Source organism: Bos taurus, chromosome 18 (assembly GCF_002263795.3).
Source record: "Bos taurus isolate L1 Dominette 01449 registration number 42190680 breed Hereford chromosome 18, ARS-UCD2.0, whole genome shotgun sequence".
In the NCBI taxonomy this organism is placed as follows: domain Eukaryota; kingdom Metazoa; phylum Chordata; class Mammalia; order Artiodactyla; family Bovidae; genus Bos; species Bos taurus.
Genome location: NC_037345.1, coordinates 11,499,809 through 11,515,158, shown reverse-complemented (window position 1 = coordinate 11,515,158; position 15,350 = coordinate 11,499,809). Strand labels below are relative to the sequence as shown.

Here is a 15,350-nt window from a genome sequence, read left to right as displayed (position 1 = left end):
TGGACTTGAGAAATCTCCATCCCGTAATAAGAGATTCTGGCACAAGGGGCCCTTCCCCGAACAATGGGCTGAGCGGCTCTGAGCATGGCGGGCGCCTGAGTGTGAGGCGTCTGGGCAAGCTGATTGTGTGCCCCGAGGCGGGGCGCTGGGCAGGCTCCCGGGGCTGCTCCCCCAGGGCTGGGCCTGCTCCCTCCTCCAGGAGCTGCCCTGTGGGGCGGGGGCAGAACTCCTGCAATGCCAGGAAGGGGACGGGGCTCCAAAGAGGCTGAAGCCTGTTTCCTGGGAGGCCCTGGGGGCTCCTGGTCAGAGGGGCCCCGATCCTTGGGCCTCCCCTGAGACTGAACTGGAGGGCAAGGGAGGGGAGAGAAGGCAGGCGGGGGAGAGGAGGAGCAGGGGAGAACAGCCGAGGAGGAGGGAAGATCGGGAGGGGGCTGTCCGCCAACCGCACCCTGGAACCACTCAGGGAAGCCTGGTTTCCCAAGGGCCGCTAGGGAATCCACCCTGTGTTGGTTCTCAAAGTGGGGTTCCCACAGGGAAGCAGCGTCACCTGGCAGAAATGCAGGTTCTCAGGCTCTCGCAGAGCGGTGTTTATCACACCACATGTCCAGGGGATGCCGATGCTGAGTGGGGGTGGGGAAACCCCTAAGAGCAACCTGCTCTCAAGGCGGGGGCAACTTGTCAGGGCGCGCGAGCCATGGGGGTGCAAGCAGGGAGGGTCCTGCTTCCTGGAGCGGGGGCTGAAGCCTGAGGCAGGAGGTGCTCCAAGTCCTAGGAGTCTGATTGTCAAGACAAGGGGACGCCTGGAATGTGCTCAGGCTGAGGAGCAGGAGCCGGGGGTGGGGAGAGAAAAGTGGCTCCTGTGGGGGGAGGTCCAGGGGGCTTCAGCACTGATGGGCGGCCAGGAAGAGCCCCAGCATGGGCTGCGGCCTGTGACAACGACAGCGGTGGGGACAGCTGGTGTGTCTAGGTGCGCTTCACCAACACCACCCTCCTCACACTGCGTGCACACGTGCTAAAGGCTTCCCAGGAGGCGCTGATGGCAAGGAACTAGCCTGCCCACGCAGGAGACATGAGATGCGGGTTCAATTCCCTGGGTCGGGAAGATTCCCCTGGAGAAGGGAATGGCAGCCTGCTCCAGTATTCTTGCCTGGAGAATCCCATGGACAGAGGAGCCTGGTGGGCTACAGTCCATGGGGTCGCACAGAGTCAGACACGACTGAAGCGACCTTCCACGCTACATAGGAGCAAATGGGCACAGAGAGGGTAAGTGGCCTGAGGACCCCCAGCTGCAAAGGGGCTGAGTGGGGACAGCAGTGAAACCGTGCCCAGAGTCAGGGTCTTCGCTTTCAACCGCTCTCTGTGCAGACGGGGAGGGGGGGTACAGATCCCAAGGAGACAGGAGTCAGGGTGGGGCAGAGTCCCGGCTGGATGATGCCCAGGAGCTCCCCACAATGGGCCAGTGGACCAGATGGCAGAGCGATGGACAAAGCAGACAGAGGTCAAAGTGGAGGAGGGTTTCAAAGGCTTGCAGAGGTCCCCAAGGTGACCTGAATGCCACATGCTGGGGTCTGGGGTCTGGAAGAGTGCAGGATAGACTTGCAAAAGCCCTGACCAGTGACCTGCCTGACTGCCCCCCAGGCTGGGGACAAGCACATGAGGCTCGGGTCCCTCCACCTGCGACCCTCTTGCAGATCTGCAATTAAACCAGCATCTCCACCAGCGTCGTGCGGCTCATCAGCCCCCTCTCTCCCGTTGCTGGGTGATGGGGGCGCTTTGATATCGGGCCGGACTCTAATGCGTGCGGTGCGAGGGACCCTTAATTTATTACGTGCCGGTAATTGATGTTTATATAAAGTAGCTCTTACAGCTACTCAAAGTAGGAGATGAAAGGCAATCAATCAGCCATTTGCCTCAAAAGAAAGGGAGAAACACCACACGTTTCAAAAGCAGGCCCCTGAAAAAATGCTGGAAGGGGGCTGGATGAGCACGCCGGCACTTTGAAGCTTGAGGTTCCAACCACAGACAAACGGCGGTTGCCAGGACGTGGGAACCGTCCCCGGGCTGCCTGCGGCTTTTGGAGCGGGGAGGGTCTGGGGGCCCTCCGGGAGGACACAGGCCACGGTGCTGGACGCTGCCCTGTGGCCCTGGAGCCTTCCCTCGGCTATCTGGCCCGTCACCTGCTCCACCCTGGTCACTCGTTCTGTTCGCTGGGATCACAACTCCAAGAAATGTGGCTTGAGGCCCAGGTTGAGTTTTGAGGGGACCCTCCTGCACCCCAGGGGGCCCCAAGGCTGAGGTGTAACGCTTCCTATGTGGGCTGAGCCAGTCTGTGGACACAAGGGATGGGGCTCCCCAGAGTCACCTCATGTCGGGCTCCTCTTTCTCCTCTGCCACCTACCCTTGCCCTGACTCCCACCCTCTAAACCAGCCTGAGCCAGCAGGTCTGGCACGAAGGCCCCAGACTCAGGGCCCTGGAGGGACTCTGGCCCTTCCAGATCCTGGGGGCAGCCACCGTGCCCTGGCTCCAGGGGGCTCTCTGTGGTCATGTGGCTCCCTCTGCGTCAGATCCTCTCTCAGGACCGCGCTGCACGTGCACCTGGGGAATCCCACTAACCACAGCGCACACGCCTGAACCTAACTGCACCTGCAAATGCCTCTTTCCCGCGTCGGGTCACATGTACAGGCTCAGGCGTTAGGACGCAATGTCTTTGGGGGGGCACTGCAGTCTATCGCAGACACGAAGGGGAAGTCAAGCCAGGTTCCCGCTCTTTTCTGTCCAGATCAAATGGCCACGAAAGTCAGGCCCTCGTCCAGGGGCTTGTCACCCGCCTACTCACTACTTACCAAGGGCCAGGCGCTGTCCCGGGCATTGGGGTTACAGTGGTAAAGGAAACGAAGAGCAGGCACAAAGACCCTGAGGCTCCATGTTTGGGGAACAGCGAGGCAGAGGGTGTGGCTGGAGTGAAGCAAGGCTGGACACAGGAGCAGGGGACAGGAGGCTGGGGGTCAAGAAAGGCTTTCTGGTTCTAGCTGTGACGTTGACTTTTGTGGGGGGTGCTCCAACAACAAGGCCAAAGCCGTGTGCATCCACAGTTGGGGTCAGCGAGGTCCTGCTTCCCTAACCAAGGCTGGGTACCCCATCCCTTCCAGTGGGGACCAGCAGAAGCAGCCCCCAGCCCTTGCTGAGCATTGGTCCAGAAGCCTGTGCTCAGGCACACAGCGGAGGGTACAAGGCACAGCTGCCAGCTGTGCTGTGCGTGCCCTGGTCCAGGCGGGGTGTGCCAGCTGCACCCACACTCACACCCACACAGGCACACATGCGCACACACCACACACGCGCATGTGCACACACGTACACACACACATGCACACAGGTACTACACACACAGGCACACACGCAAACACACACAGGCACACATGCAAACACACACCACACACGCGCACGTGCACGCACGCACACACACATGCACACAGGTACCACACACACAGGCACACACGCAAACACACACGTACACACGTGCACACACGTACACGCATGCAGGCACACACACAAACACACCACACACACATACACACATGAACATGCAAGCATGTGTGCTCTCACACACACACACACACACGCACACGCACACACACACACACACACTCGGGGCCTGGTCCCAGGCTGGGGGTGAGCTGGGGGCAGCGCTGTGCCTTCCGGAGCCGCAGCCTCCATTAAGAATTTATTAGCCCAGAGGGAAGAAGTCTTTAGCTCTGAGTTTCCTGCGGTGGGGTCCTCGGCAGCAGCAAAACTTGGCTTCTGGGAATAAAATGGAAATGCGGCCCCTGGGGTACACGCAAGCCGGGCTCACAAGGCATTTCCCTCTGAGCTTGGCCGAGCGGCCCCCAATGATGGGAGGGCACGGAGGGGCAGGTGGGGGCCCCGGGGCACCCCAGGGCAAGCGCCCGCCCCCTGGGCCTCACCTGCTCGGCGCCGCCTGGCCTAATAAACCCTCTCTCTTTGGAGTCACATTCGATGCGGTTCCAACAGGGAGCCATACGTCACCAAATCCAGCAAAAATTTGTGCTAAATTGAATCAATCCATCTTGGAAATGGCTCTTGTCAGGTTCTGTCAGGGAGACCGTCTGCAGGGGACGCAGAGATCAGGAGGGGCGATGGGACGCGGGGGCTGGTGGGGGGGTGCGATCCAAACACCCCTGAGCCTCCCGCAGCCTCCGGTTGGGGGAGGAAGGGGCACGCCCGCGCCCCCGTGAGCGAGCTCCCGCACACTGTTGGGGCTGAGTAGTGGGCCCCTCCCCCGCGGCCTGGCCAGCCTGCCGCCGCTCCACCTTCTGCAGAGCTTCCTGTGTCTCTATTTCACAGGGCTCTACAGAGATCAGACGCCCACCCATGGCCAGGAGAGCCAAGGGCAGGTGGTGGCCTGGGCAAGCCAGGCCAGGGAGTCCAGACCTGCGGCTGCAGGACTTATGGATCCGGAACCAAGGTGCCCTCCGGGTGGACAGCCAGGAGGCAGCCTCTCCCAGTGGGAGTCGGCCTGGAGAGGTCCTTGGGCAGCAGACCCTGTGTCTGGAGCACTGAGCTCCTCAGATGAACAAGACACAGAGTCGCCTGGCCACCCGCCACCCTGCAGCTCTGAGCGAGGCCCATGCAACCTCAGGAGCCGGCTCGGAAAGGGGGCTCGGAGCCTTCAGAGCCCACCACCAACATGACCTCCCCGAGACCAGAATGCCTGCTGTGCGTGCTTAGCCCTGTCTGACTCTGTGTGACCCCGTGGACTGTAGCCCACCAGGCTCCTCTGTCCATGGGGCTTTTCCAGGCAAGAGTACTGGAGTGGGTTGCCATTTCCTTCTCCAGGGGATGTTCTCCATCCAGGGATCTAACTTGCGTCTCTTGCATCTCCCGCATTAGCAGGCAGATTCTTTACCACTGTGCCACCTGGGAAGGCCAGAACGCCAGCCACCTCTTCCTGAAGTCTGGCTCTCGTCCCCGGCCCAGATCTAACCCTCCTAGCTGCCTTCCTCTCCATGTGCACTTGTGCAAACCTGGGAACCTGGCTCCCATCCCTTGGACAGGCCTCATTCTTCTCCACGCGTGGTCCAGCCTGTGTCTGCGCTGCACCCTCCCCAGGCCAGCCTCCTCTGCTCAGGTCACCCCACCCCCCCGTCGGATAGCGGTTCAAGTCTCTCCTCTGCCACCCCCACCGTCGTCCACCTCCAGGAACTCCAATCCCTATGGTCGTATCTAAAGTGTCCCAGCCTACCCAGCACTCGGTTGCCCAGGGAACTGCCGTCGGCTGTCAGCCACACAGTCAGAGGGCACAGAGCTGCCGTGCACCCAATACAGCCCAGAGGACGTGATGTGAGATGTTTACAAGCCGCTCCTCCGAATGTCAAGTTCAGGGGCACCGGGACGCAGGTGAAAAAAAGTGCTATAAAGTTCCTGTGGATTCCACTGTGGGGAAAACAAATCAAGACACCAATCTCACCAGCACTTCTAGTTCACAAGGCGATCCCCTTCCCTCTGGCCGAAGTTTCTGGACAACTGTTGTCCCACGTCCGTGAAACAGCAGCCGGGCGCCTCGGCAGCTGACCAGTCCCACCCTGAAGCCCACGGTCATGGCGACAGCTGGACCAAGCCTGCTCCCGCAGGCAGCCCACCTGCAAAGCCCCTGGATGGCCTGTCCCTGCCTCCAGGCACCGTTTCTGCTTCTCCTTCATTTCCCCCACCCTCTGTGGTACAGAAGCCACTCAAAATATGTCACTTTGGAGCATCATCTGATCTAAAGAATGACTCCATGGGCTTAGATGTCGGGGCAGTGGCTTCCCCAGGAGGACAGTGGCTAACTGGGCCTGGGGGGGGATGCTGAGGGGGGCTTCTGGGACTGCTCACACCCCATTTCTTTCCTGGGGGCTGGTCACCTGGTGAGTTCAGTGGTAAACACACGTGACTGGGCACTTACATGCACTTTCTGATGACCAGCATACTTTACAGATAACTGAAAAGGAGAAATTTCATGTGTCACGGGCTGAATGGTGGCCCCTAAAATCACAGGACTGCAGTCCTAGCCCCCAGCACCACAGAACATGACTCTCTGGATAGACAGGGTCTTTCAAGAGGTGGTCAGGTTAAAATGAGGTCATGGAACGGGGGCAGGGGGGACTCGTCCAATACGACTGGTGTCCTTATACGAACAGGAGGTTAGAACTAGACATACACAGAGGGACGGCCACGCGAGGATATGGGGAGAAGGCGGCTGTCCACACGCCAAACCGCTAACACCTGCATCTGGACTTCCAGCCTCCATAACCATGAGAAAATACACGCTGTCTGGGCGGCTGTGCCTGATGCTGAGCACCCGAGCACCCCTCTGGTGAGCCGGGGAGCCCTGTGGTCAGTCCGGTCCGCTCCAAGGCAGGGGGTCCTGTGGGGAGAGAAGCGGCCAGGTTTGGCTTCATGGGGTCATTTTCCCTCAGAGTCATCACAGCCCCCAACTCGATTTCCAAACCGGACACCCAGGGAGCCGAGTGCCGAGGCTGAGACCTATGGAGGGATTTATTAGCAGGCAGAGGAGGACAAAGGCAATCTCGCCTGACACAAATATAGATGAATATGTGTACAGGAGCCCACAGACTGGCAAATTAAAACAGGGCTGGGGCAGGCGAGCGTCGAGGACGCCGGTTGATGGATTCTCCCAGCCAGGCGGCTGGGCCCACCAAATATGTCACCACAACACGCTCCTGAGAAACTGCAGCCTCTACACACACCCGAGGGCGGGGGCGGGGACGGAAGAAGGGGCTGCGGGCCAGCAGAGCTGGGGACTCCAGGTGTGCGGACAGCGCGCGTGCAGATCTGATCTGGGACTCGGGAGGAAAGGGGGTGTTGGCTTGGGAAACGTGGGTACATGGGGAGGACAGGAAGCAGGAGAGGGGCTTTCGCTGCCACCCTGCACCCCCAAGCTGCCAGACCCCACGGAGCAAAGGCAAGCTACCCCAAGGCAGCTGTCTGTGCTGCCTCCCCCAGCAAGGAGCAGGAGCTGCCTGAGCAGCTGACGAGGGAAGGAAAGGGAGGACGGATGAATGAATGGCTGGCTGGCTGAATGAATGACGCTGGATGACACCACGCTGGGTGCTCAGCACAGCTCTCAGCACATGGCTGATACAAACCAGCTGTCGCCATCAGTGTCACTACATTGCCACCACCCCCACCCCCAGGATCAAGCCCGCATCGACGTGGACTACCTCCACCGCAAGAAACACGTGACCCCATAGAAGGGCTCCAGGCTTTTCCCATCTGGGCCATCCTCACGCCACACTGGCCACTCCAGTCTCCCGAAGCCCCACGGCCCTGCCCTTTCCAGCTCCTCCCCATGCTGGTCTTGTCCCCCTTTCCTGGAATAACCCTCCTTCTTTCCCCTGCTGGGTCCCACATCCCTCCTTAGCCCCAGGGACAAGTGACACGAAGGCCCAGGTGACACCAACACGAGGGGCAGAGATGCCTGTCCTCGGCCTGCCCGTCCCCTGTGCTCGGGCACCAGCCCCGCTTCTGGGCGCCCCTCACCGGGTGACCCACACGCCCACTCTGCTCAGTGCAGGCCGGGGCTCCAACAGCGAGTGCCCGGTGAGCCCTTCCAGACACAGCCACGGGGGTGGAGCGGGTGCAGAGCAAACATTTAAAAAACCAGGGTCCAACCTGGAGGAGGCATGGGGAGGGCCCATGCTGTTTGGGTGCCCGTGTGTGTGTGTTCACACACGTAAGTGCCTGTGGATACGGGTGTAAACGGGTGCATGTGGGGGGTGCGTGTGTACAAGTGTGTAAGTGGGGCGCTTCTGTGTGCATGGGGTGTGTGTGCACGCATACACGGGGGAGTGGGCACGTGTGTGCTGTAGGAGGTACCCATGGGGGCTCCTGTGTATGTGACTGCGTGCGAGTGTGTGTGCTGGTGGTGGACGGCTGGGCAAGACAGAATTCTCTGTCCGGCAACTGTATAGCTCTAACTTCTTTTCAGACCTTTGTTCTAAATCTGTTCATCCGACAAAAAGGCCAAGCACAACGTCCACCCAGGGGCAGAGCCCACCTCCTTCTCTGCACCCTTTGTTCTGGGACATTAGGGTCCCTGGAGATTTAAGCCGGTGGAGTCAGGCCTTCGGACACCTGCAGCCCCAGGCGGCTTGCAGAGCCATCTACCTAACACGATGTCTAAACAGAATCACTCGCAGATTCACCCAGACACCCGCGACACCGCCGGCTCCACAGGTAGCTCCGCCCGCTAAACACACCGGAGAAGGGAAGTTTGGAGCTGGGATCCACGCGCTGCCCGTGACTGCTCTGTGGTCGGGGCTGGTCCTCACTCCACACTCTGGGAAACCGGGCCTCAGAAGGCCTTTCCAGATCCGCCGTAGAGCGTGAGGGGAGAGAAGGCAGAGGATTGCGAGGCTTGAGTGTGCCCGGGCGGGGCGGCCTTCTCAAACTGTAGAGTGCGGTTCTCAGTGCGCAGATCAATCCCGGCTCCCCGGGACGACCCACCTCTCCATCCCCGCTCAGATGTCCTCTGCCCAGCGTGGGGTCCGCGCCACCATCACCCTTCAGCCCAGGGGTGTACATGGGTCAGGTCTGCATCCTCCCACCCCAGGGGATCAGTGTCCACCTCAGTCTGGAAGAGTGGGGAGGGCAGGGCAGCGGCAGGCAGAGGCGGTGTGGACGAGGGAAGCGGCCCTTTCTGCATGGTCAGCAGCCTGGGATCCCTCCCACGACCACCGCCACACCTGACCTTCCGTCCTAACGAAGGGGAGTGAGAAGGTGACCATCCGTCTCCAGCACGGCCGGCCCTAATTAAGCGTCAGCGAGCTCCCCAACCTGCCTGCTTTCTGTCCCCGGCATAATATGTTATTTACCTGCAGCTAATAGGTTCACGGGTAATGATAGTCTTGTATCAAATGACGGCCGTTTGGCTTCTGACAGTTTTAAAGACCGGTCTCGGGGACACTACAGTTTCTAATTACAGGGTCTGTCACCGGCGAGGTTCAGTTCAACACCACTCGTTCTCCCGCGGGTGACACTTCTGTCCAGATAGGAAATTTAAGCTCAGCCGCGACAGTTAAGGTTAAAAATACTGCTCGGTACGAGGCGAGGGATCATAATTTGGGTCGCTGCCGTGTTTAATTAATTGGACTGCGGCAATCAGCGCTCCGAGGTCCGTAATTACAGGCAGGGCGAGGGCCCGCTCCCCCCGCCGTGTCTTACAGCTGTAATTTCGCGGGGGCTCTGACCCGGCTTAGAGCAAGGGGCCCTGGAGTTCTTTCAAGGAGCGAGGTACTTCATTAGGCAGCCGTGATTTGTGAGCAGGAGAGGCGGAGGCAGGGTGGCGAGGCAGGAGGGGCCGCACCTGCCCTCGCTCTTCCCCGCTGTGGGCTGCCACCCTCTCCCCCGGGGCAATCCCGGCAGGCGGTGTGATGACAAATACAAGGGAGAGACCCCCGGACGCCACAGGAAGCGGCGAGGACAGGGTCCTGGCTCCGGGAACCTGGCTCCGTGTCTCACTGTTCTGCTCGGGCCAGGTGAACTCAGATCACGGGGCCTTTGCACTTGCGGCTCCCTCCCCCCAGATGCCAACATGGTTTCCCTCCCTGTCCCTTTGTTCAGGGACAGGCTCGGTCCCCTCCTTGGAGGGGAGGAGCTTCCCCTGACCTTCTTGCCCCATCACCCAGCCCTGCATCCTGCCTGTCCCCTTGGAGGATCCCCGTCCCCATCTGAGGTCACCCTGTGGGGGTGTGCCCCGGCTTGTGCTCTGTCCTCCGTGAGGACTCAGTCCTGCCTGGCATGGGAATGAATGGCTCTTTATCACAACACTTCCCATTCCTCTGAGGCCACCACGTGTCTCTGTCCCAGGCTGATCTCGCTTAAGCTTCAAGGAAGGGCCCGTGAACGACTCCAGTGGGATGCGGGCCCTCCCTGATCCATGAACACCTGCCCAGCCCACGCTCCTGGATCTCCTCCGCCTGGAGCCGAGGTCTGGGAGGTCCACCATCCTGACTGTGCCGTCTATGCTCGAGGTCACCCCTGAGCCTGAGATGCCACAGAAGCTGGAGGAGGAATGCCCGACACTCAGAGGGAAGCTGCCTGTGACCCACGGGCAGTAAGACAGCCGTTAAAGGAGAAGATGAGGCAGGCAGGGCCCCATGTGGGGGACAGACACCCATTCCAAACCACATGTAGAGGGGACAGCATCCGTCAGCGGGCAGCCCGCCCCCCAGCCCCTCAACCAGAAGCGGGTGTGTACGCTGAGTTGTGTCCCTGCCCAAAGATACAATGAAACCCTGGTTCCAGTACCTCTGAATGGCTCCCTATTGGAACAAGTCAGAGGATGTAATGAAAATGGATGCTAAGAGGAGGTCACACTGGAGAAGGGTGGGCTCTCCACCAGGATGACGGGGGTCCTTACAGGAAGAGAAGAGACTCAGAGACACATACAGGGAGGAAGCCAGCTGACGACAGAGACGGCCACGGGAGGGATGCGGCCGCAAGCCACGAGCACTGAGGATGGCCAGCAAGGCCAGAGGCTGGGAGAGACGAGGGAGGGTCCCCCCGGCACCATCAGAGGGAGCGCAGCCCCGTGGACAGCTTGGTTTCAGACCCCTGTCCCCCAGAACTCGAGGGAATAGAGATCGCTGTTGGTTCGGACACTCCCGCAGGCACCCCGCAGAGGAGCACGCCGGGCTCGGTGACCTCTGCGGGGTGGCCAAATCCATCACTGTCTCGCGTGCCCCTCCTCCCGGGCCCTTGGCGTGCGGTTCCCATGGAGCTCAGGGACCCAGGGGGTGGGGGACAAACACGCCTGTTTATTAAGAATCGAAGGCTGGGCTGCTGCATCTCAGTGGAGAGCTGCTTTTGAAGTGCCGAGTGATTTATTTTAGCCAATTACTGGTGCACTTCCCCTTCCTGAGGACCCCACGTAATTGATTGAAACCTATTGAAAACAAATTAGCCAGCACCAGGATGCAAAGATCTGTTTATCACTTCTCTGGAGGTTTTCAGGGAATCCACGGGAACTACAGAACACATCCGCATTTGTTTTTCCCGTTTCCAGAAGGACAGGAGGAGAAAAAGAACAAACTGCTTCTAGACCCTTCTGAGCACCTGGCAGCCTGTTGTTTACTATCTGGGCTCTAGGATCATCACCCTGAGGACGCACTAATACTCTGCCATGCTGATGTCCGAGCCCACTGTGGGGGTACTGAGGGTGGTCCCAGTTTTTCACGGAAGGGTGAGTATCTTCACATTTCTTGCTTTGTTGCTTGTCTATTACAACCGACTTCCTTAGAACAAATCCCAGCATGGGACTTCCGGGATCCGGGTAAAGAAGCATCTCTGTGGATCTCGCTATGGCCTGCCCTTCTGCTTTTCCAAAAGGGCTCTCCCTGTCCACATGTTGCCAGGCTCCAGCCATCTGTCTGTTTCACCACAACAGTGCCAGCAATGCATGTTATCATTTTTTAACGTTTGGGAGCTGACTTAGCAAGTATAAAATGGCACAGGGGTGAGGTGGCTTCAAACATACGTATAGGTGAACTTTTTAAAAATCAGTTTGAATTGTGGCAAAACACACAACATAAAAATTTACCACCTTAACCACTTTTAAGTGCACCGTGCTCACTCGCTTCAGTCGTGTCCGACTCTTTGTGACCCCATGAACTGTAGCCCGCCAGGCTCCTCTGTCCATGGGATTCTCCAGGCAAGAATACTGGAGTGGGTTGCAGTGCCTTTCTGGAGGGGATCTTCCCAACTCAGGGACAGAACCCATATCTCCGGTGTCTGCTGTAAAGCAGGCAGGTTCTTTACCCACTGAGCCACCTGGGAAGCCCTTTAAGTGCACAGTTCAGTGATATTAAGTACATTCACATTAAGTCACATTTTTAAAAAGTTATTTCCTCACCTATGTGAAGATCGCTCTGAGATGGCAGCTGATGCTCTATGCTCGGCTTACCCTACCTTTGCCCTGCCCCCCTCACGTGGCCAGGCCCACCTCTCAGGAGCTGCAGTCCAGCATTTCCCCACCTCACTGGTATTCCAGGCTTGCACAGGGGCATCCTATGCTCCTCAAAGCCTTGCAGGGCCTCCTCTGGCCCAGCGCATGGGACCTCAGCTCCTTTCAGAAAAGCCGTGCCTTCCAAGCCCCTCCAACCAGGTGCAGGTCACTCCACTGCACCAGACTGTCCACCTCCCCCGACATCAGGCTTCCGATCGCTCAAGCCACTGTTTGCTTTCTCCTGCTCTTTTGCAAGCAAGGCAGGCGCACAGACCACACTGACCCTGCTGCCCCACACACGCAAGACCCCAATCAGGTCCTCCTGCACCCCAGCTAGCAGCAGGGCCCCCTCTCCTCGGCTGCCCCGAGCCCAAGAAGACCGAAGTTGCAGGCTCTGTGGGGCTCTGGCCGTCACCACCGCTGTCCCTGCTGCAGAATCCTGCTGCTATTTCCATCACACCTCACTGCTGTCAGGGGGAGCAGCCGGGTTGAAAGGACAAGGTGGCAGCGTCCTGCAGAGCACCTCGCCCGTGGGGCCGGCCTCCCTGCCATGGGCATCCTCCTTGTCATGAACAGGCGGAGGGGTGGGGAGGGCGCCTCCTGCCAGTGGAGCCTGGGAACCTGGCACAGCCATGCCCTGGCCCTCGGGGCCCATGTGCATGTGTATACACACGTCACATCCGTGTGTGATACGTGTTTGTGTGTGTAGTGTGTATGTGCACAGGTATAGTATGTGTGTCACACTGTGTGTGATATGTGTATGTGCATGTAGTGTGCACACGTGTGTCCGTGCAGGTGTAATACATGGGTCACATGTTTGATATGTGTGTGGATGTAGTGTGCATGTGTGCGCGCGCGGGTGCATGTGTCACACGTGTGACGCATGCACGTGCAAGTACTGTGTGTGTGTGTGGGTGCAGCACATGCGTCACACGTGTGATGTATGTGCATTAGTGTGTTATGTGCGTGCGCGTGTGTGTATAGTACATGTGTCACATCTGCATGTGATAATGTGCACGTGCGTGTAATGTGTATGTATGTGTAGGTGCGTCACATCTGTGTGATATGTGTATGTGCGTGTAGTGCATATATATGTGTGCACAGGTGTAGTACATGTGGCACATGTGGCTGATACGTGTATGCGCGTGTAGTGTGTATGTGTGAAGGCAGAGTACATGTGTCATATCTGTGTGACACGTGTGTGTGCGTGTAGTGTGCGTGTGTCTACACAGATATAGCACGTGTGTCACATGTGTATGATACATGTATGTGTATGTGTGTGTGCACAGGTGTGTGCATATGTCATATATCTGTGTGACACGTGTATGTGCATGCAGTGTGTGTGTGTCCACACAGGTATAGTACGTGTGTCACATCTGTGTATGATATGTGCACGTGGGTATGTATGTGCATGTGCACGGGTGTAGTACACGTGTCGTATCTCTGTGTGATGTGTGTGTACATGTAGTATGTGTGTGCACGCAGGCACATGTCACATCTGTGTGATACATGCCTGTGAGTGTAGTGTGCATGTGCACGCGCATGGGTGTGGTATGTGTATCACAGCTGGGTGATGTGTGTATGCACGTGTAGTGTGCATGCGTACGAACGTGTCACCTCTGTGTGATACACACATGTGCATGTGCCGTGTATATGTGTGTGGGTGTAGCACATGCATCACATCTGTGTGGTTTGCGTATGTGTGTGTAGTGTGCATGCGCGTGGGTGTAGTGTGCGCGTCACATCTGTGTTATACACATATGTGCATGTAGTGTGTGCACATGCAGGTGTAATACGTGTGTCACACCTGCATGTGATACATGTATGTGTAGGAGCATGTGTGCAGGTGTATTACATGTGTATACGTCTGTGATACATGTATGTGCAGGTAGCATGTGTGCAGGTGTATTACATGTGTATACGTCTGTGAGCACACGTTTGCATATGTATATGCCTATGCAGGCATGTATGTGTGTGTATGTGAATGCCTGTTTCTGTGTGCATGTGTATCTCTGGGTGCATGCATGCATGCTGGTGACGGGAATGAGGAAACCGTTGGCACCCCAGCAGGTCAGGGCACTGATGTGCAGGGCTGGGGCACCCCGGAATGGGCAGCACTGTGTGCTTCCGTCTCCCACCGTCTACCCACCAGTGCTGCCCCTTCTCCATCAGTCCTTGGATTCTGGGCCCAGGTACCCCCACCCTGCCCCCGAAGGTGGACAGCAGAGGCAGAGCAGACGGGGCACGAGTCCCAGAGCCTGGACCACCCACGCCCCAGCAGGGAGACTTCCGGCAAAGCCACAGTAGCTCCCCAGGCCTCCATTTCCCCACCTGCAAAATGGGGATAACCAGAGCACTACCCTCACAGGGAGGCCCTGAGGACCAAAAACACCCGTGCTGGGTGCTGAGACCGCGGGGCACTGGGCCGACATCCAGGATGGCAGTGTGTCCAATCCTGGGGTTCCCCAGCCCTAAGACCCCGAGTCAGCTGTGGGCAGTGATCTCGCGCAAACCCCTGGAGTTTGCTACTGGGACCCTACTTAGAGGGCGGGTCTCTGCAGCTGGGATTCAGATGTAAGCAAGCCGAGGAGGCGTTACCCACTGCCCCACGCTGCTGCCCAGCAGTGTGAGGCCAGGCTCACAGTTCCTGGACTCTCGCATCAGGAGAAGAACACATTCACATGAGAGACGGTGACTGAAAGTAACACCCAGGTGCCTTCTAGGGAGCAGGGCGCCCGCACTGGGTGGAAGAACTCACGCACATGAGCTCATGTGTCCTGACCGTCCACGACCCTACGGCTGGATCCACAGCTCCACTTTACAGAGGAGGAAACCAAGGCCCCAGGGTGGAAGCCTCTGACTCAGGGCACATGGCTTCTGACACACACGTGTGGGGACCCCAAGTCCCCGCTGCCATCTGCTTGCTGATGTAAAGGAAAGGTTGAGGAGGAAAGGGGTTAAGACGAGCCCCAAGCTCAGCAGAGCACCCAGGTCCTCAAGGGGCAATGCTAAGTGACAGCTCAGTGGGACTAGAAAAATCAGGCACAAAGGGGGCCATGAAACACTCCCCTGGAGGGCCTCCGGGGACAGCCAGTGGCAGGGGTGAGGGGGGTGGGTAGGACATTTGGTGAAGCCCCTCTGCGCTCCGGCCCCGCCCTCTCCCGCAGCCAGCCTCACCTGCACTCCAGGGAACCTGCCTTGGAATTACAGGCTTTGAATCTTTCAGTCTTGCTGCTGCTATTTGCCACTGACAACATGGTTCCAGCTCCCAATCCCAATTGAGTCAATTTCTCCCCAATTCCATTTCTGCCTTCGACCGCAAAAATC

At 58.4% G+C, this 15,350-nt stretch overlaps 1 protein-coding gene across 6 annotated transcripts in view; it reads right to left on the bottom strand.

Annotated features, from left to right (window-relative positions):
- GSE1 (Gse1 coiled-coil protein) overlaps positions 1-15,350 on the bottom strand; it is a 394,967-nt gene that overhangs the window by 132,916 nt on the left and 246,701 nt on the right. The gene's annotated exons all lie outside the window — the stretch shown is intronic.